We start from the raw sequence: 7930 nt of genomic DNA, 5'->3' as shown, positions 1-7930 counted from the left end.
CTCCAGGTGAAGGGTTCCTGCAATGTGGTACTCAAAAAAGGTGCTAAAAGTACTTGCTCTCCAGTGTCATTATGTGAGTGGCAGCAGCACAGCCGGGTCAGGAGAAGGTTCCTGGCACAGATTCCTGGTTCCTGTCTGCCTTTCTGTCCTTGCTTTATTTTCTGGTAGCACTGCAGTGTCCTTCCATGTTTCTCCACCTGTCCCTGGTGCTCTTGCTCTCTGGGGTTGGGGTGCGAGTGTGGGTCACCTTTTGTTCTGACACCAGTTCAGTGGATTTTGCCCCAGACGTGTGTTCATGGAAACCAGATGCCCAAGCTGCATTTTAAACTGTGATGAACTGTTTTTCTCAATTGGTAGAAGGAGAGAATGAGCTGAAACATCCCGTCATCAGGGAGGGGGTTTTCCATGAGAAACAGCCTGTTTATTTTCCTCAGAGAAGTCTCCCCTAACTCGTCACTGTCCTTTCCTCCTATGACAGGTCCTCATGCCCACAGGCAGCCAATGTCCAACAGCAGCTCCATCACCCAGTTCCTCCTCCTGCTGTTCACAGACACACGGGAGCTGCAGCTCTTGCATTTCTGGCTCTTCCTGGGCATCTACCTGGCTGCCCTCCTGGGCAACGGCCTCATCATCACCACCATAGCCTGGGACCAGCACCTGCACACCCCCATGTACTTCTTCCTGCTCAACCTCTCCCTCCTCGACCTGGGCTGCATCTCCACCACTGTCCCCAAGTCCATGGCCAACTCTTTGTGGGATTCCAGGGTCATTTCCTGTGCAGGATGTTCTGCGCAGGTCTTCTTTTTTTGTTTCTTGTTTGGTGCAGAGTATTCTATGCTCACCATCATGTCGTACGACCGCTACGTTGCCATCTGCAAACCCCTGCACTACGGGACCCTCCTGGGCAGCAGAGCTTGTGTCCACATGGCAGCAGCTGCCTGGGCCACTGGGTTTCTCAATGCTCTGCTGCACACGGCCAATACATTTTCACTGCCCCTGTGCAAGGGCAATGCCCTGGGCCAGTTCTTCTGTGAAATCCCCCAGATCCTCAAGCTCTCCTGCTCAGACACCTACTTCAGGGAACTTGGGCTTCTTGTGGTTAGTCTGTTAATCGGTTTTGGGTGCTTTGTTCATCGTGCTGTCCTATGTGCAGATCTTGAGGGCTGTGCTGAGGATCCCCTCTGAGCAGGGAAGGCACAATGCCTTTTCCACCTGCCTCCCTCACCTGGCCGTGGTCTCCCTGTTTGTCAGCACTGCCATGTTTGCCTACCTGAAGCCCCCCTCCATCTCCTCCCCATCCCTGGACCTGGTGGTGTCTGTTCTGTACTCAGTGGTGCTTCCAGCAGTGAACCCCCTCATCTACAGCATGAGGAACCAGGAGCTCAAGAATGCTCTCTGGAAACTCATATCTTAGTGTTTTCTGAAGCAATAAACTGCCCATTTGCTTCTACATAGTAGATTTAGTGTAACTAATTACAGGCCCATCCTGTTCACCTGGATTTTCTGTTGTTGTTGGTACTTTTTTTATTGTGATAATGTTGTCATCCCATTTCTGAATTCTCTGTCTGCTTTTCTGTTATAACCACTGGCTGTGTAAATGAGGAGCCGTGTTCTCCTTGTCTTTACGCAAAATAAAGGCCTCTTTAGTGACTTGCTCTTCACTATATCCTTCCTGCAAGGCCTTATGGAGCTGCAGGGACAGTTTCTGTGTCCATGGGAGGAGGGGAAAAGAGTCCATCGTGGCAGCCCTGCCAGGGAGCAGCAGCGCTTGTTCTTCCAGAGCTGTTCTGATTCCAGTCCCACACTCTCCTTCTCATCCCTTGTGTGGGTGCAAGGCCTAGGAGAGGACAAGTTGTCCTCATGGCACTGGGGCCTCGGTGCCTCCTCGCAGCCCCATGGGGAAGCTGGAAGCTGTTGTCCCAGTGTTGTCCTTCCCTGGGCCTTGCACACCCACATCCCATGGTCCCAGGAAGAGCCCTGAGCCGTGTGTGAGGGACAGGATCCCCCTTCCCATTGCCTGCAGGTCATGGCTTCTCCTTTCTGCTTCAGAAAGCAAACCAAGGGGTTTCTGAGCATCAGAGCTGAAGAAAAGACTCAAAGGAGACCTCATGGTGGCTACAGCTTCCTCACAAGGGGAGACGGAGGGGAAGATATTGATCTCTTCTCACTGGCGACCAATGAGAGAACGCGAGTGAATGGCAGAAGATGTGCCAGGGGAGGGTCTGTTGCACATGAGGAAAAGGTTCTTCACCCAGAAGTGCTGGACACTGAACAGGCTCCCCAGGGAGGTGTCACAGCCCCAACCTGACAGTGTTCAAGAAGAGACTGGACAACGTCCTCAGACACACAGTGTGACCTGTGGGGTGTCCTGTGCAGGGACAGGAGTTGGACTCCATGATCCTTGTGGGTCCTTCCAACTCAGGACGTTCTATGATTCTATGAAATACTAGGTCAAAAGTCCATATTTTCATTGTGCAGATGAGATGTAAACACACACATCATGTGCATGTCCCCTGTGTGCATGTGGTGAGATGAACCCAAGTGAGCACAAATGGCATCAGCTATTCCTTGGGGTGCCATAAAGGTTAGTGGGACAGAGATGGTGTTTGGGGGTCTCTTCCAACCTGTGTTATTGTAGGATTCCATGAATCTTTTCCTTGGAGAGCTCTTTCACGTCAGAATAGACAGAGGAAGGAGAACAAAATATCAGAGGCAGAAGCAGAGATGTGAAATGCCCAGAGTAAATACAGCAGCTCCTCTGAGGAACGTTTCTCCACTCAAACCCTTGATAGGGAATCTATCAGATACATTTGATGAAAGCAGCTTAGTTTGATCTGCTCACACACTGGACCACAAGGAGGGTGATGGTGGGTACGATGTCATGTGGTCACTGTGTCTCAGGAACTCATAGTCCAGTAGGAACCAATGGGTGTGGAGGGCACTGTGAGGTCACTTCTGCCTCTGCAGGGGATTGGCCAACAGCAGGAACATGGCTGGGAAAGGACTGTGAGGTCACACACACGAGACGAGCAATCGGGCCCAATCAGCACGGCTGGATGAAAGGCAGGTCCTGCTTGACCAGCCTGATCTCCTTCTGTGACAAGGTGACCAGCTGAGCAGATGAGGGAAAGTCTGTCGTGGGGAGTGAATCCGCCACACGGGCTGTGGGTGTTGTGTCCTTAGACTGCAGTAAAGCCTTTGACACCGTGTCCCACAGCATCTCCTGGAGAAGCTGCAGCTCATGGTCTGGATGGTGTATCTGCGATGGGTAAAGAACTGGCTGGAAGGCATTTTGTGCCCTGGAGCCATTTGTCCCCTTCCTGTTCACATGGGCATCCCATGAATGCATCACTGCTCTTCCCCAGTGTAGACAGGCACAAGGCCTTCTCCTCCTGGACCTCCCACCTCACCTGTGCCACTGGTTTCTACAGCAGCCTCATCCTGGACTGTGGGATGCCCAGAACAGCCCTCGCAAGACAGTTTGACGAAGCCTTTTTTCTACACCTTCCCCACATCCCTGATCAATCCCCTCATGTACAGTTCAAAGACCAGAAAGGTTGGGTGCAAGTGGGGCACTGAGAAAAATGGTCAGGAAAGCTTTGAGATGCACAGAGAGCCCATCAACATGTTGGCAAGCTGCTCTCTCTGAACAAGCCCAGAAGACCAGCACAGCATTTGCTGTGTCCCAGAAACTCTCCTGGAAGGTTGGGATATGGAGAAAAGGTTTGGTCTGGGAAGGGACAGACAGGGGCTGGTGGAACTGGCTGGTGTGACCATGAGACGTCTCCCAAACACCTCAGAAAAGTCCTGGATCTCAGGGAGGCTGCATGGTCCTCTGAGAAAGAAAATAGCAAAAATGACTTATCATGGAATCATAGAATAACTGTGGTTGGAAGAGACCCTTAAGATCATCGAGTCCAACCATAACCTAAATCTGGCACTAAACCATGTCCCTAAGAGCCCCATCTATCTGTGTTTTAAACACCTTCAGGATGGTGACACCACAACCTCACTGGGCAGTCTGCTCCATTGCTTCAAAACCCTTTCCCTGAAGAATTTCTTCCTCATATCCAATCTAAACCTCCCCGTGTGCAACTTGAGGCCATTTCCTCTTGTCCTATCACTTGCTACTTGGGAGAAGAGACCAACACCCTCCATGATAAAACCTCCTTTCAGGCAGCTGTAGAGAGTAAAAAGGTCTCTCCTCAGCCTCCTGTTCTCAAGGCTGAACAGCCCCAGCTCCCTCAACCGCTCCTCATAAGACCGGTGCTCCAGACCCTTCACCAGCCTTGTCACCCTCCTCTGAACTCTCTCCAGCACCTCAATGTCTTCCTTGCCATGAGGGGCCTAAAACTGCCCCCAGGATTCAAGGTGCAGCCTCACCAGTGCCCAGTACAAAGGGATGATCACTCCTCTAGTCCTGCTAAAGCTCTGATTGAATCAAGGCTTGAACACCTTGGTGTGACCCAGTTGGTGACAGGTTGGACTGCAGACTCCTGAGGCCCCTTCACCCTCAGTTCTCTTACGATCCCATTGTGATGTTGGGCTCTGTTTCAGACTGGAGCAGAGCAGGCAATGATGGGGCAGGATCCACCTGTGCTGTAGGTGACCATCTAAACCAACATCTCAGCCAGTGAACCAGCCAACACCTCAGTGTGACTCACTCTGGGCAACGTGTGAGGAGTCCTTGGCAGGGAAGGTTCAGAGGGCATGGGGCGCTGTGCAAGACACAACATGATCTTGGCTTCATGCCTGCAGGCCCATCAGATGTCAGTTGATGTCAAGGAAAATTAAAATAAGTCTTTGGCGGGGTTTCTTTTATTTGAAAAGGAAAGAGTTCTCCAGAACGGGGCATGGATTTAGGACACAAATGTCTTCAGCTCCAGGGACACAAACACCTGGTGCCAGTGTAGATGCCCCGGGAACCCCTGCCCAGGCTCCGCCTGCACTGCAATGTGCTCTGGTCTCCCCAGGTCCTGTGTGATAGATGCCAATCCCAGGCCAGCACCTCAGGTACACTGGGCCCCTAGAATGGCACTGGCTGTTTATGATGAGACAATTGATGAGTGATGTTTGCCTGGAAACGTGCACTTTATTGTAGTTGTTTTGTTTGTGGTTTGTTTTGTTGTTTTTGTTACTGTTTAGTTTTTGGTTTTGGTTGTTCTTATTGTTTAATTGGTTTGAGGCTTTTTTTGCTTTGGTTTTGTGGGGATTTTGTTTCTTTTGTTTGGTTGGTTTGTTTGTTTGATTGGAGATCTTTGTTTAGTTGTTTTTTTAACATATTAAAATTTAAAAGAAAAGAAGCCAAAAAGTGAATTATGTGGAAGTGCTCTAAGGGTAGGAGAAGAAATACTGGTCTTCCCCTGTACTTCTATTACCAACACTCTATGATTTCATCTCCCTCGTCATTCAGGAGTTCCCACCTCTCCTGATTAAATGTCCCTGTCCAAGGACAACTTTCCAGCACTGTCTGGACATTTGCTCTTCCCAGTGCTCTCAGGTTTCTCCTCCACTTGCTCTTTGGTCATTCAGTGGCCTCTCAACTGTCTGGTTTCTGCTTTGAGCTTCAGGGAGATACAAACTTGCCCCATTCTTCAGAGCTCTAATTAACATGGCAGTCAACATGTTCATTGTGTTTATTTCTATCCTTTCCTATCTCTCTGTCTAAACCAGTTCTTGTGTGGGTGTCCCTTGTGGATGCTGGACCTCATCAGATCCAGCTTACACACACAGCTGAGGAAAGTGTTTTGCTGTGTATTAAACTCTGCAGTGTTTGCACAGGAGAGCAGGTGGAGCTGGTGCACAGGAGCTGCAGCATCTCCTTCAGAGCTCAGTGGAGAAGTCTGATGGAGGAAAAGTGATGCAATCTCTGGTGGCCAATGAGGGAACATGCAGACTGGGGGTGGGGTGAGGAGCCAGGTTGTCCATACAGTGTCCACCCTCAAGGGACTGTTCTCCTGCCTGTCCAGATGTCTTCAGGAGACCCTCGGGATCAATGTCCAGTGTAGAATGCTGCTGTCACTTCTTCTATACACTGGAAAATGATAGAAAACAACCTTGAAATAATAAACCTCCTTCATTAAATCTTCTTTGAAACCTTCATCAGCAAGTGTCCCATTGAAACCTCTCCAGTTAGTTCTACAAGTCTGGAACATTTGAATGAAATTACAGAAAGAAACATCGCTCGTTAGGGCTTTCTGTGTTTTAATGAGCCCCATGGCATATTTGGTGCTGAGTCCATTAACCTCAGATACCAAGGACAGACTGAAGAATCTGCTCAAGAGTCCAAGTCAGAAGCAAACTCCAAAGTACCTTGAAGCATTAATGGGCCCCACTGAGGGCTGTTCCTGACAAAGCCTCCCCAGGGACTCGTTAGAGCAGATAATTGGAGGCAGTGATTGCATCAGGCAAAGGCAAAGTGCAGCAGCTCTGATGCTGAGAAAGCCCTTGGTTTGTTTGATGAAGGACAATGGCCAAGCCTTGAGCCCCTGCCCCTGGGAAGGGAGATCCTGTCCCTCACGTGTGGCTCAGGGCTCTTCCTGGGGCTGTGGGGAGTGCGATGCCCAGTGCAGGACAATGGTGTGACACTCCCTGGGGGTGCAAGGAGGCAATGGGGTGCCATGGCCATGACAACCATGTGTCTCCTCTTAGGCCTCACTGGCAGGGACATCAGCCATAGCCAAGGGGACAAAGACCTTGGCTCTTTCAGGGACATCCAGCCTTGCCAGTGCCCTTGGCCATGTCCACCACAGTCCATCCTGCACTGTCCCAGGCCTGTGGCTGTTTCCCCACAGGCTGCAGACACCCCATGCGCTTCCCCACCTTGTTCTCACCCCAGTGTGTCGCCACCTGTGCTGGTGTCTCTCCATCCTCACCAGCTGTTCCTTGAAACACAAAGTCATGGCTGATCCAGAGTCCTTCTGAATGACCACAGCACTGTGCTCAGAATGACATTTCTTGATCCTGAGCTCCACTCTGGGCCTCCAGAGCTGCAGTTTCTGATGGTTTTCCTTTCTCATGCTGTTTCCCACTACAAAAAAAAAAAAAAAATTGCCATCATCTTGGAAAGTGATTTTCAAGAGTTCTTGAGCCACTTCTATCCTTCCCTGTCAATGTTCTACCCCAGCCAGCAACTAAGACCACAATAGCTGCTCACGTAGTCCCCCAACCTATTAAGTGCGATATGGAAGATAACCAAAGGGAATGGAGAAACCTGTGGGTTCAGAAATAGCATTTTAATAAGACAATAAAAATAGTATGATATACTACTACTACTATGTACATAAGTAAATGAAATGAAATTTAAAAATTAAAATGGAATATAAAAAATCAAACTAAATTAAATTAAGAAAATATACTCAGTGCAATCTGTCATGTAACTCCAGTCACACGGAGCAGCCAGTCCTGGAGAAAGGAGCACCTTGGTCCCAAACAACCAATCCCAGCAAGACAGAGCAAAAAGACCCAAGGGCCAACTGCAAAATGGCAGAAGAGCAAAAAACTCACTCAAAACTCCCAGCAGAACGAAACTTCCAAAGTAAACTAACCAAAGTACCTGGCAAATCTGAACTAACGGAAGTAACCAGCCAGAAATGTCAGCTCCAGCTTTATACTGAGCATGACACTAATTGTAGGTGTGGGAATATAAGGGAAGATGGGCAATAAGGAGATTTGTAAATACACTTAAGTGACTGTACCCAGAGTTTAGAAAACACTAATCACACTAATTAAGGTTTAGCCTTGTGTGCTTCACAAGTTGAACATCTGTCTTTATAGAACATAGACTTGTGAAATCTTAAAGGCACCTCCTCCAACATCCTTGAAATTCCTTCTCCACTCAATGACAGGAAGATGTGCCAGGGGAGGGTCAGTGGGACATGAGGAAAAGGTTCTTCCCCCAGAGGTGCTGGACACTGAACAGGCTCCCCAG

The 7930-nt window shown here is 49.4% G+C and overlaps 1 pseudogene across 1 annotated transcript; it reads left to right on the top strand.

Annotated features, from left to right (window-relative positions):
• The first annotated feature begins 501 nt into the window (after positions 1–501).
• LOC309448068 (olfactory receptor 14J1-like) lies at positions 502–1432 on the top strand (annotated as a pseudogene). Its single transcript has one exon. The product of its transcript is annotated as an olfactory receptor 14J1-like (transcript).
• The last annotated feature ends 6498 nt before the right edge of the window (positions 1433–7930 follow it).

The sequence above is a fragment of the Streptopelia decaocto genome, assembly GCF_964273445.1.
Source record: "Streptopelia decaocto genome assembly, chromosome: 19".
Classification (NCBI taxonomy): domain Eukaryota; kingdom Metazoa; phylum Chordata; class Aves; order Columbiformes; family Columbidae; genus Streptopelia; species Streptopelia decaocto.
The sequence above is the reverse complement of the archived record's forward strand: the minus strand, read 5'-3'. Positions and strand labels throughout refer to the sequence as shown.